This window comes from Nyctibius grandis, chromosome 15 (assembly GCF_013368605.1).
Source record: "Nyctibius grandis isolate bNycGra1 chromosome 15, bNycGra1.pri, whole genome shotgun sequence".
NCBI lineage: Eukaryota > Metazoa > Chordata > Aves > Nyctibiiformes > Nyctibiidae > Nyctibius > Nyctibius grandis.
This window is the reverse complement of record NC_090672.1, coordinates 2,020,219-2,034,807: the sequence shown is the minus strand read 5'-3', so window position 1 is coordinate 2,034,807 and position 14,589 is coordinate 2,020,219.

Below are 14,589 nucleotides of genomic sequence, written 5' to 3'. Positions count from 1 at the left end.
CTTTCTCTAGTGACTGCAGGGGGAGCCTTGACACCAAGATTAGGCTGGACAACTAACTCTCAGATTGGGTAAAAGAAATTACCCATTCTGCTGGAAATACGTGAATCAAGCCCCAAATGAGGGACTTGTAAGTCCACTTGTAAGTGGACTCTTCAATGGGTTAAAAACTGTCTGGCTGGCCGAGCCCAGAGAGTGGTGGTGAATGAGGCAAAGTCCAACTGGCGGCCAGTCACTAGCGGTGTTCCCCAGGGCTCAGTTCTGGGGCCGGTGCTGTTCAATACCTTTATAGATGATCTAGATATAGGGATTGACTGCACCCTCAGCAAATTTGCAGATGACACCAAGCTGGGTGGGAGTGTCAATCTGCTGGAGGGGAGGAAGTCCCTACAGAGGGGTCTGGATGGGTTAGATAGATGGGCCGAGACCAATGACGTGAGGTTCAACAAGAACAAGTGCCGGGTCTTACACTTTGGCCACAACAACCCCATGCAGCGCTACAGGCTGGGGGAAGAGTGGTTAGAAAGCAGCCCAGTGGAAAGAGACCTGGGGGTGCTGATCGCCAGTCGGCTAAACATGAGCCAGCAGTGTGCCCAGGTGGCCAAGAAGGCCAATGGCATCCTGGCCTCTATTAGGACTAGTGTAGCCACCCGGTCTAGGGAAGTGATCGTCCCTCTGTACTTGGCACTGGTGAGGCCACACCTTGAATCCTATGTCCAGTTCTGGGCCCTGCACTTCAAGAAAGATGTTGAGGTGTTGAAGCGAGTCCAGAGGAGGGCGACCAAGCTGGTGAAGGGTCTGGAGGGTCTGACCTATGAGGAATGGCTGAGGGAGCTGGGGTTGTTTAGCCTGGAGAAGAGGAGGCTCCGAGGTGACCTTATTGCAGTCTACAACTACCTGAAGGGAGGTTGTAGTGAAGTGGGAGTTGGCCTCTTCTCCCAGGCAACTAGTGATAGGACAAGAGGACACAGCCTCAAGCTTCACCAGGGGAGGTTCAGGTTGGACATTAGGAAGCATTTCTTCTCAGCAAGGGTCATTAGCCATTGGAAGGGGCTGCCCAGGGAGGTGGTAGAGTCACCATCTCTGGAGGTGTTTAAGAAAAGACTGGACATGGCACTTAGTGCCATGGTCTAGTTGACAGGGTGGTGTCAGGGCAATGGTTGGACTCGATGATCCCTGAGGTCTCTTCCAACCTGATTGATTCTGTGATTCTGTGATCTGTCACCTTGGTATCAGTTTATTGTGCTACTCTGTGAAGACGACATTTCTTTGTTCCTCTAGCCTTGCTTCCTGCTTCTGGTAGGACCTATGGAGACATATCCTAACAGATGACAGTCTGGACCGAAGCTACAAGAAGGAACAAACCCAGCTTGCGTTTAAGATCCCAGCTGGTTTCCACCAGCAGAAAGTAGTTTATTCATTGTGGGTTGAACAGAAGGATACGGAAAAAGAAAGTGAAGCTGCAGAATGACTCTCGGTCAGTTTGGTCTCACAATAGAGCTTACTTTAATTAAGAAACAAATTCAATGCTGGAAAACACAAAGTGAGAAAAGAGTTTCTTTTAAAAGCCTTCATGTGGAGAAGGTTCTGTGCTCTTCAGACCACTTTTTTGTAGAGGAACACAAGAGACAATTAGAAATAAGACATCAGCTTTAGTATGCTTTTGAGTGCTGGATTGGTTATGTAATGGAAGTGGTGCAGTCCTCACCTTCTGCTTCCTCAAACCCTTGCTGTGAACTTCTTTGGTAATGCCAATTTAGTAAAGATAAAGTTGATTAACTCAGTCCTGAATAACTGGGAGAAATTCTGCTGCCTAGGGCACATAGGAGGCCAGAGAAAAAGACTAAAGTTTCTTGCTGATCTTTGAATACCTGCTTGGCTACTGCAGCAATCAGGATACGATCACTTTACTGGAGAAATGCATCTCACATGATCCTGGGGCTCAAAGCAGCTTGAGAGCCAGGAAGCAGTTAGAAGAGAACTGACTGTACAGAGACCTGGATCCCTCCAGAGTGGGACCTCCTAGATCAAGTCATCAGCCTTTGCGAGGGAGAGCCTGAAATCTTCCTTCTCTGAAGCGAAGTAGGAGCAAAGAAATCTCAAAGAATCCCTTAATATCCTTATAGCCAAACTGAGAATCCCTTAATAACCTTGTAGCCAAACCGGTGAGATACAGACTGGATTAAGATGATAATTTCTGTAGAAAATTGTCTGGAACACTAGGCTCGAAGGATTGTAATCAGTTTTACAAAGTGCCACTGGTGGCTGGTTACTTGCAGCATCCCTTGGACTGATACTGAGGTCAGTACTTTTAATGTCTTCATTAACGGCCTGGATCATGAGATGCAGTGCACTCTCAGCAAGTGTGTGGATGAAAGCAGGCTGGGGGTAGCAGTTAATACCCTAGGAAGGACAGGGCTGCTCTTCAGATGAACCTTATGAACTTCAACAAAGGCAAATGGCAAGTTCAGTGCCTGCGATGCAATAACTCCATGTGGCAGGACAGGCAGGTGGCCAATTGAAACAGTTTAGCAGAAAAGGACTTGGGGAAAGAAAACAGTTTAGCAGAAAAGGACTTGGGGATCCTGGTGGACAACATATTGAGCACAAGTCAGAAGCATGCTGTAGTAGAGACGACGGCCAAAACCATATTGGGCTGTAGTAGCACGGGTGTAGCAAGCAGGACAAGGGGAGTGATTATTCCCCCCTATTGCTGATGTGTGAGACCACATCTGGAAACTGTGTCCAGCTTTGAGCTCCCTGAAGAAAGACATTGACATACTGGTGCAAGTCCAGTGAAGGCAACCAAGAGGATTAGAGGGCTGAAGCGTATGATGTATGAAGACAGGCAGCAAGAATGGTGCTTGTTTAGTCTTGGGAAGAGAAGGCTAAAGGAGGAGAGATACGTTATTGCTGTCTTCAGCTCCAGTGGGAAGATGTAGGGAAGACAGCCCCTGATTCTTGGAGGTGCACGGAATTTGGCTAAAATGCAACAGGAAATAGTTGCAATGCAGGAAACACTGATTAGAAATTAGGAAAAATATTTTAAGTCTGCGAGCACTCAGATACTGGAACAGGAGACCAGTATGGCTGTGGGATCTTTATTCCTGAAGATATTCAAAGCTCAACTGTACAAGGTCATGAGCAATCTGTTGTAATTGAGAAATCTGCTCAACCTACATAATATTTTGTTTTGATGATTCTCATCTTGCAACCTCCTAGCAGAAAGCAAACATGAGAAGAAACAAGAGAAGGGGTTTATGTATGGATGGAAGAACAGGCTATTTATCAGTCAGGCTGGGGTGTCCTGTCCTTCAGAAGCTCCACAAATATGCCATTCAAAGTAGGTGTGTTTAGTAAGATTTGCAGAAAAGAAGATGGACCTGACACTCCAAGGTGAGTCTTTGAATGACTTATCATCATGGATTGGCAGATGCAAAACAGGGTGAGCAGTGCCTCTTCAAGGCAATATATTTTAACTGAAAATGTTTTTGGATGAAAAACAGCTGTTAATCATATGGAAGAGTTAGACTGCATAAGAAATTGTACTTTTCTGGAAAGAAAACATCTTCAGAAATCCCTGGTGAAAACACTGCTCTCTGAACTTCTGGACATGCAGAAAATCCCAACAAGTGGCCCATCTGCCTTGTTCTAAGCTGGCCTCAATATGGGCTGCAGGGAGGTGGAAGAGGCTTTTGTGCCGCTCCCCACAGCAGGACAAGATGTCTGCTGGAAGGCTATAAAGCCCACCATGTCCTGCTGCCCAGTATCTCACAGGGATATCCCTTAAGGAGCTGAACTAAATGCTAATCTGTCTCTTACTGAGGCTTTGCCTTTCTTTTATCCTCAAACCCAGCATGCTGCATTCATGTAGTGGGCCAAGTCCTGAAGTCCTACTTCAGCGGCTCTAGAAAAGGTCTGCAGGAATTCCTGATGCTCTGTCCTTCAACCTTAAAACCCCACTCTCATCTTCTTATGTCCCCAGTCCCTCGGGGACCAGGGACTCGGACAGATGTTTCTCCATTGTGCTGTAGCAGGCAGCTCCCAGGGCACTGTCTGTCTGCACACAGGATGCTGCTGTCTAAAAAAGGGCATTTTTGTTACACTCTGGGCTGGGGGGCAGCTGTAGTCTTGCAGCAGGATGTGCAGCGGTTACTCTTAGCAGGAAAGATTTTGAGACAGAGAGTGAGATACCCTTCATGCAAGGAGTGCAGCGGGGAGGCAGCTCCTCTGCCTGCAAGGGGGCACTGTAGACTCCTTGGGATTTGTGTCCTCCAGCTTGCTCTGTGAAAGAAATTTTTCCGTGATTCATGTGCAGCCGCAAAATGTCCTGCACAATTAATCCACTGTCATTCTTTTACCATGTCTGAGAACTGAATACTCCAGTCATGGCTGGTCCATTTGCACAGGAGACTTCTCCAGGCTGCTTCCATGTCTCTCCCAAGGTGTATTTCTCTGAGGCTGAACTAGGAAATGCCTCTTCAGCATGCTCTGCATGAGCACACGCTCACAGAGTCGCAGCAGAGCAGACCCTCACCTCCCTGCTGCCTGTCAGCAACTGTGATCCAAAGGTTTGCCCAGCCCAGAAACAGCCCAGGTCACAGAACAAGAGAAAAGACCTGAGGTCCCAGAAGTCAGAACTTCACAGACTGGGCGGTTTGTCCCTCCTAGGATGGGTGGAGTTCATCCCCCTGAGCCACTGGCCTGAGGTGTCATCCTGCTTTCTGCCTGTGAGGTGACTGCTTTAACAATTATTCTGCCACAGATTCCCAGTGCCACTATGGTCGTGTTGCTTAGCTGTGTCCAGCTGTGCTCAGCTGGCACTGGAGTTGGTAGCAAGCAGAGAACAGGAAGTTCCCACCTCCAGGACATCAGTGAGCATCTCTGCACAGTGCTAGGATGTCAGCCAGACCAGTTCCTTCAAAGTTAGCGTGGGAACCTTTGCACAGACCTGCAATGTCCAGTGAAGTCCCTAACCTTCTGCATCTCATAGATGTGAAACAAGCATCTCCCACCTCTCTGACACCATTTGAGAGATATCAGAGTGCAAGAGGCCCAGGAACTGGCCTGTGTAAGGGAAGTCGAAGAGGCTTGGGATGAAGGGATGTTATTCTCTCCCCTGTGTTGTCTTTCACTCTTGGGACCCACATCTCAATTCTTCCTCTGTCCTTGCAGCTGAGGAGAGTCATCTCACTACTGCAGCATGGGGCCAGCAGCAGAGTGGTAGCTGAAATGCACTTTCTTTTCCTTGTGTGTCACAATGAGGTGATGCAGCTGCTCCCCACTACTCTTTATCTCAGAAAGATCCTATCATCTGGATGACAGTGTCAGCTTCCCCCAGCGACAAAGAGCGTGTGGGAGTGTGATTCTCTATTCAGAAGGTGCAAATTCAGCCATGGGGTGGGACACTGGTTGTTCAAAAGCACTACCAACAGCATCTGTCTTGGCTGGAACCCTCTGCTACAAGGTTCAGTGAGCGGCAAAGCCCAGCGACCTGCTGCAACCCTGTAGAGACCATGCAAGTACCAGGCAAGGAGGAGCCAAAGAGCTGGGTCCACTTCTCCAAATTGCCCACCCCTGCCAAAAATCCCCATCATTGAGGAATAACCTGATGTCTTCAGATGCTGAGATTCCTTCCAGGATTAATTTTCTAGTTGGCAAAGAAGGCCAATGACAAAAGCTTCTGCCAGGAAGAGTTGAGAGCAATTTCTAGGGTGCTCAATCTACTATTCAAGTCAGCACCATTGTCACAGGTGGTGGAGAAAGCAATTATACTGCAAACACAACAAGGTAGACTAAGGGCTGAGATCCTAGCAACCAGAACAGGAAGGGACAGAGTTGGCTTGCATGGTGATGATGACTACATCTTGCTTCTTAACCCTGCAGCACAATAAAACTCAGCCCAAGTTGGTACAGGCTCCTTTGTGTGCTAGGGATTCAGCAGCTCCCATGGCCTGCAGGAGTTTGCAATTATGCACAGGACTGGATCTAGAAGGACTTTTTTTTCCATGCACAATTCTTCTGCTTCCTAGTGCCTTCTAAAGAGACTACTGTTGCTGTCAAAGATAGCGCAGTGTAGCTGGAGGTCTCTACATGCAGATAGTGCAGATAGCTCCACTGAGGTTCTTCCCGACTGGAGAGGAGTAGGTGAGGGCTGGATGTTGTGTAGGATTGGAGAGATTAGACTTCAGTCTGCAGTATTGGGATGCAATCTACAGGCACGGGTCTTTCACAAAAGCCCCATGTGGCTCTTGCTGTCCATTACATGCACATGCACACTAACTCCGTGCCATATATCAGAGCACATCCTTGGGATAGATGTCAGTAGATCTTGCAGTGGGTGACAACTTTGTTCCCAACAGGGAGCCCTGAAGGGACTAGCTCACATAAGGGAGGACAGACTTTCCTTCCTGATGACTGAAAGACCAAGCTACAACCCCATTTGAGTTCATCCTTGCTGGGAGCCATCTACCTACAAATTTTCAGGGCATGAAGAAACACCCAACCAGGTAACCATTAGCAGAAGCTCTCCTGCTCTGGGTCCCACATGCAAAGCTTGCTATAAATCTGAATCCAGGACTTAGCGAAGCCTGTGAGCCATCTGCAGCATTGGTGAAGGAGCCGTCTTCTAATCCAATGTGTCACCTTGACCCTTCATCTTCTCCCATCCCTTGTCCCTGCCACTCAGTAACCTGCTTAGGTTCCTTGTGGTCCTGTGACCCAAATGCTGAGGCCACTGGGCACCTTTTTCCCTTCTTCCCGCTATCTAGTTGGATATTAGCTCCTGGCCAAGGATAAAACAGGGCAGCTTCCCTGGCTAACCTCAGAGCCTAAGACATCGGTACAGAATAACTTCTGTGGGACACACAAAACCTCCAAGAAACAGGATGTAAGCACGAGGGGAGGCTGAGACAGCTATCTAGCATTTGACCTGGTCTCCTGCCTGCTCTCTCCCTGTCTGCCATCAATGCTTCTTCCCCTTCATTCACGGGAAAACCAAGGTCTTAAATAATTCCATGTTAAGGGCAGCATGACTAATGTTAGCTCCTGGTGAACATGAGTGGCAGTGTGCCTTGCCTCTATGAAGGCCAACTGCCTACTGGGCTGTGTTAGCAAGAGTGTAGTGAGCAGGTTGAGAGAGGTGATTATTCCCTTCTATTTAGCACGTGTGAGACTGCATCTGAAGTGCTGTATCTAGTTTAGGGGCTGGAGCACATGATGGCTGTGCTGAGACACAGGGAAAGGCTGAGAGCACCCAAATTTTTTGGTGTTGAGAAGGTTGAAAGAGCTACTGCTACTGCTGTTGCCAACTGCCTAAGGGAGGTTATAGAAAAGATGGAGCCTGACTCTTGGAGATGGGCATCGCAAAAAGACAAGAGGCAACAGACACAACAGAGAGGCATCTCACCAAATGTAAGGGAAAATAAAAATTTCAAAATGAGGGACACCCAGTCCTGGAGCAAGGGCATAGAGAAAGGTGTCATCTCCATCCTCGGATACTTGAAGCTTGACTGCATGAGGCCCTGAGCAACCTCCTCTGACTTTGATGGTATCTCTTCTCTGACCAGGTGTTGGACTGGAGACCTCTGGCAGTCCATCCTGACATGAATTGTTCTACAAATCTGTAATTTTCAGACTGTCTGGGGAGAAGAATGATGCTGAAGACCTGATCCCAGCAGGGATGGTTTCGCTTAGCCGCTGACCATAGAGGAGTTGCTTTCTTGGTGTCCTATCCCATCTTTACACTTAATCTGCATCTTTGTTGCAGGAGATGGGAAAATAACTGATTCATTCATAGAGGAAATTCAATTAGGCAGCAGACTCAGCCTCGTGAATATTTAAAGGGCTGGAGACGTGCTGTGAAGGGCATTGGTTGGTCAGCTGTGCAGAAAATCCCTTGTAAGTCTTTACTACAACTTTGTGAGGCAAGGAGCAACACAGCACTGAAGGGTGACACCTGTTTTCCTCCAGGAAAGGGAACAGAGCCTGTGACCCACTCTGGGGCTGGGATGGGGAGAATAGGATGTCCCAGCCTGGGCACTAGCTGAGCTGGGCCATGGGCTTAGCATGACCATGGATGTCAGAGCAGGGCTTCCAGCAGGAAAATCTCCCTTGCAGTGGCTTTACCTGCAGAGGCAGCTTGACTGCATGTTAGCTCTTGCCTGTTGAGAGCAGTGCTCACACAGTTCCTGGATGCTGCTCCCCAGTCAGGCCTGGATTTTATATATTTTCATACTGTAACTGATGCAACACCTTGTGGCACGCAGGGTCAGGGGACAGGAGGGAGTCCAGATTTGAGGACAGTGGTATTTGAGCTCCTCAGTAGGTCCACATCAGCAGAGGCACATTAGCAGAGCCTTGCCCCAGGTTATTCCTAGGGAGGAATAAACCCCTACACCAGTACAGGCTGGGGGCTGACCTGCTGGAAAGCAACTCTGCAGAAAAGGACCTGGGAGTTCTGGGGGACAACAAGTTCACCATGAGCCAACAATGTGCCCTTGGGGCCAGGAAGGCTAATGGTGTCCTGGGGTGCATTGGGAAGAGTGTGGGCAGCAGGTCGAGGGAGGTTCTCCTCCCCCTCTACACTGTCCTACTGAGGCCATACCTGGAGTAACTGTGTGCAGTTCTGGGCCCCCCAGTTCAAGTCAGACAAGGAGCTGCTGGAGAGTGTCCAGTGGAGGGATATGGAGATGGTCAGAGGACTGGAACGTCTCTCTGATGAGGAGAGGCTGAGGGAACTGGGTCTGTTTAGCCTGGAGAAGAGCAGGCTGAGGGGGGATCTTATCAATGCTCACAAATATCTTAGGGGGGGTGTCAAGGGGATGGGGCCAGACTCTTCTCAGTGGTGCCCAGTGACAGAACAAGGGGCAATGAGCGCAAACTGAAACACAGGAAATTCCATCTCAATATGAGGAAAAACTTCTTTACTGTGAGGGTGCCACAGCCCTGGCACAGGCTGCCCAGGGAGGGTGGGGAGTCTCCTTCTCTGGAGATATTCAAACCCGCCTGGACACGACCCTGTGCAACGTGCTCTGCGTGACCCTGCTTTGGCAGGGATTGGACTGGATGATCTCCAGAGGTCCCTTCCAACCCCAACCAGTCTGGGATTCTGTGACACATCCAGAACTTAATGAACTGTACTGCCAGAGCCAACATGAGGCTTCTTGCTCAGACAGGAGGGATTTGAGAGCAGGAAGTCCCTGCTTTAGTATTTGCTATCAGTGACACATTCAGAAGCATCATCATCACATGTCTGTGATCAGCCCAGGATCATCACTTCGTCAAGTGACAATCACAGTAGTGGCACTGGTGGCACCACCATGGGTAGCAGTGGATGCTCAGTGTGTTCCTGTGTGAACACACAACATTTAGCACTAAGCAGTCATGATTTAAATCTTATTTAGTAACTTCTAGAAAATGTATTTCAAGCTGCTGGGGTGACTTCACTCATGGGTAAGCATGATTTAAAGGTTGGAAAGTTCTGCTGCATGGCAGAAGGCAGCTAGTGAAGCGTTACCTTGTGTTCCTGTTTAGGCACCTGGGGTGCAGGTACAAGAAAGCAGTACCACGGTACACAGATGATCTTTCCAATGTCTCTGTTTACCCTTCCTCTGTCCTCTGTTCATAGCAGTTTTCAGCCCTGCCACACTTTTGATTTCAGAGGAGGCCTGTGCACCAATCCCTGTGACTAATGCTTGCTGCATGTGGGTTTTTTCGTTTCTGTTGTTGTTCATGATTATCCCAAGAGAACAATCTGCAAAGCAGTATTTGTGCTCATAGCTATGTCCACTCTGATTCATATCTCTGTAAGATGATAATACAAGCAGGCATCAGTGTCAGGTGAGACCAGTGTCCCTGAGAGGCCTTTGCAGGGAGTGTCTAGGACATAAGGACAGGACCAGCATGTGGTCGTACTCTCACAGAGCACTTTCCCAGCCTCCTGAGTCAGACTTCAGTGTTTGTTCCAGTCTGGACTTCTAGGACAGCTGCATTTCTTGCACAAATAAGGTTTACTCTCAGTGAAGAAGATCCCATCATGCTAAAAGAGCAGAGCTGTCTGCTTGAATCCTCATCCCAGCAGTCTGTGTAAGATTTAGAATTTGATATGACAAAGTTCAAATTAGCTGTCATGTTCCTTCCCAGAAATGCCACCATGTGTGAAGTCCTGCCTGTGTTGCTCATCCAGATCCACCTGTAGAACTGTCTGTCAAAGTCCAGCTTTTCAGAAGAATCCTTTGGGATAGAAGTTGATGAATAATATCGTTATTATATGTCTGTTTCTGAAATTAAAATCAGGTGCTCCAGAGCTTTGGAGAATTTTGCTGTATTGGCCTTTGAAGAATCATCTCCAAGGTAAATCCTTCTCCAATTGAAATCCAGGATGAACACACAAATGCTGCCCTTAGCTGGAAAAGGGAATGTCTAAGAAATGGACCTTGAAGAAATGAAATAAGTAAATGCAGCAGTTTCTCTTGGTGTGCAGCTGCTGAACCAGTGAAAGACAGAGAAATATGAAGGACAGGCTACTGTAACATATGAGCTCTGTCAACAAAAGAAATGTCATGTCAGCCTTGGATGAACACACTCAAATCAACAATGGACATTGGATTGACTCAGCTGGTGTCAGGATGTCCTATTAAGAGACGAATGACTTTAGAGAGAGAATTTCTCAATCCATTTATATGAAGGATTCGCTTCTAAATTCAAAAGGAGGTTCGCAGCAGAATTGCTTTAAAATTTATAACCCAGCATCTGTATCTCTTTTGTTTCTCCAGTGAAGCAAGAGGCAGCAGGGTGAAATATTCCCAGAGCGTGTCTGGACCTCACACCATTGCTCAGACCCTCCACTCTCAGCAGCCCTCCTGCTGCTGGGACCCATAATTCTCATCTCTTCCTGTCCCTGGCACTTAGTCTGGTTGAGCCAATATAATCCAGGGCTAGATCATCATTTCTGTTATGGGCTTGGACTCCAGACAACTGTGCCAGGGTCACAGGCTTTGAGAGCTGCAGGTATCTTTTGTCTAGGATGGCTTTTCTGTCCTGAAAGCTAAAGTCAGGAGAAAATCATTTGCATTGGCAGACTGGGGAAGGAAGATGGGGAACTGCCACCTATCTCTCACCCTCTGGGTTTTCACATGTGCTCTTTCTTCTTTTCCAATCTCCTGGGCCACCAGACTTGGTTTTCCACTCTTCCACTGGTGTATATCAGCATTGACATGCTAAAGGCAACTGGCTGAGTTCACATGGCATTTAGACACCTAAACTTAGGCATCAGTGGCATTCCTCCATCCTCATTTAAGCCCCTTGAGAGTTGGGCTTGGAGTAATCCCAGAGATGCCTGAGTCCCTGCTGCAATATTTGTGCATGGTGAGAAAAGCCCTAGCAACATGCAGAGCTGCTTGAAGCCTCATTCCTGCCTTACCCCATTGGTACTTACAGTATCTTTCACCTGAACAGAATAACCACCAAATGTGATCACAGGACTGATGGCAGTCACTAAAGTTTTCATCTGAAGTGAGTCAGACCTTGGTTCATGTCCTTGTTAGGGTCTAACCTTGGGATGGCCTGGGGTAGTAGCATTCTCCTGCCACCTCTTTCCCTGGGGTAATTAGTGCTTACTGGGCCAACGGGAAGGTCCTCCATGCGCTAGCTGAATGCGGTTTGAGAGTGGTGGTGAGGAGAGGAGAGGCAATGCACACCTGGGCTCTTGACCTTGCCCAATGAATATACTAAGTGCTTCTGAGTGGAACCACTCCAAAAAGACAGCCCACACTGTTGTTCGACTGAGCTTCTTTTCTAACAGGCAATCCTGGACCATTCATTTGCAGTCCCTTATTTACCAGCTGAGATCTCAGCACAAATTGGCGTGGTATCAGCAGGCCCTTGTCTTCTGGCCACATCCAGTTTTCCTGACTCTACTTGTTTTGTGAGTGATCATGTAGCGTATACTGAGCTAGACTTTCATGGCCTTGGGAAACTTCCAGCATGGGTCTTTTTCCAGCAAATGCTGGGAACTGCCCCCTGCCATTTCTGCTGGGTTTGTTTTATGGGTTAGCCTGCTGTTTCTGTTCTCACCAAGAGAGTGTCTAGTGTCTCCACCAGCATGCTCACTGGTGGTAGATGCTGTAAAGATCTCAGCTTCAAGTCTCTCTCTTGGTGGCTGGGCACAGGGCTTTGGCTTGCCCAGGTCAGGGAACAGTCCTGGGGATGAGGAGAGCTGACAGCTGTCCATGACCATGCAGAGACCTGTCAGCCAGAGCATCAACCACCCCAAAAAGCTCAGCTATTGGCTTGTAGGCTGTTTTGCAGATGTAATCCCCATGGGGAAGCAGAGGGGGTAGTGAGGACTGTGCTAACCCACACATGCAGGGGGATGGGGTCTCTGGGCGTACGTTATCCCCGTGTCTCTACTGCTCCCTAGCACATTGCGTTTGGTGATTCCTCTCCTGCACCAGACATGTTCTTGGGGTCTGTTCCCACACAACGGTAAGAAATTAGAGCTGTCCCACTCCAGATCAGAGGACGGGGTTTTATTACTGTTCTTGTTGCTGCTTGTGTTGGTGGAGAAACATCCAGGGAGTGCCAGGAGATCCCCATGCAGAAGATATGGTGTGGAGGCTGGGCCCCTCTGTTTGGTCTCTCTCATTTTTACCTTTCTTCCCCAAGGGGCTGACTGTGGAGTGCAGAAAGGAAGTGCACACAGCAGCTAAACAAGTGAAAAATAATAATAATAAAAAAGCCATAGAAATGCTGTTGGCAATTAATGTGTGTTAGAAGTTATGAACTGAAGATAACTGTCGAGCTGAAGCACCTGGGAAAATCTGCGGCTGGCACAACAAAGGGATAGTAAAGCATAAATTTTGAAGAATAGAAAGAAATAAATCTGTTCTGAATTTGAGAAGAAGCGGGGTGAATAGTACATGAGGAAGATGAACTATTTTCCGGTACCTTGACAGCTAAGGATGACGTTAAACAGTATTTGTCATCAGTGAAAATATTTATATCAGCAAGCATAGAAAAGCTGTGCTGAAGAGTCCTGAAAGAGCTGGTTCCCTTGGCCAAGAGTATGAACTGCCAATAGGCCTGGAAATGCTGAGGAGATCAGCAAAGATCAGAAGAATGCTAATGATCTGCCAAATTGCAGATGGGCGAATGCCTGTACGCCTGAGAGATTGGCCTCAAGCATAGAAACACTATAAAATCTGAGAGGAGATTCTGTCAAGAAAGGGTGGGAATATATGTAACACTAGTCAACAGCCTTAGAGAAAGCAGGTCTCATCTGACTAACCTAATCTCATTTTTTTTTTAATTATACACAGGTGTGGTAAAGATATTTCGTAACACTGAGATGGAAAATCAACTCCCTCCAGAATGAATAAAGCCCAGGCTGAGGGAATGAAGGAACCAGCACCTTCTGAAGAAGGATGTTGAGGGAAGAGTTTCACCACAAGGAGATATTTCTCATGGGATTCCAAAGGAGACTGGATTTACTGGGTATTCCAAGGACTTTATTTCGAGTTCTATAGTGGGGACGTAGCTGTAAGAATTAAAAGACTGGATAAGGAAACAGGCCTCTGGCTCCTTTCCCAGCTTGGCCACATGATTTCTTGAAACACTGGGCAAGTAATGTCAATTTACTGTTCTGTAGTTTTGCTGGCTGTATGCCAGAAATATATCTGAATAGGAAAGGGGAAGATTAACGTTCATCTGTCCCTGGCCTGGGGTAGAATATTCTCTACAGCCTGGAAAATGAAAGTAGCGTCATCCACATTCATTCCTGCTGGATGGAAGTGCACCCCAGTCCAACCTGTAAGCAGCAGTGATGTTCAGTCCCACTTTTCCATGAACTAGAGGTGTTGGGGATTAGTGGCACACGTGACTCTACCAGGGAATTGTTTGATTGTCCTGAAAATCAGGACCCTGGCCTTTGTCTTGAGGGTCAGTAAACAGTAGCGGTAGCCCAAGACTGTTTCAACAGGGTTCAGTCCATCCATGGTCATCTTCCTTAACTGTTGGTCTGCAGAAGGGACTTTCACTCTGTGTGACATCTTGAATTTACATGTTGTGTATCTTGTGCAACACTTTTTTCCCCTGTTCCTTCTGCTGAACACACTAAAGATGGCCCTTGTAGGTGTGCCCTGCTTTGTGATTGGGGGTAGAACTGGTCTCCTTTAGGTAGGAGTATGCAGTAACTTTATGCAAGTGACTTTTCTGCTTCCACTTTGACACTTCATTTGTCGCTGTCTCAGGGCTGCAAAAGCTTCAGCTGAAAAGAACTTTTATCACAGAAAATTTTCTTCTCTAATTATTCATAGCACTCACAAGAGCATACCATACCATATTTGCCATCGGTGTTTGTGTAATCTGACAGGTTTATTCCAAATATATGATATTTCAGTAAGTTATCGGTTCCAGTTTCAAAGGTGCTGTCCCATAATCTAGTGATGCCAAACTAGACTCTACAAATTTCTCAAAGGTCCTTTTTAAGAACATGCTCCCCTCTCCCACCCAGCTGTTAGAGCACATTACCCTGGGCGTGGTGCAGGAGGCTTCACACCAAATTTCTGCAGAGCATGTACTGACATGACAGCC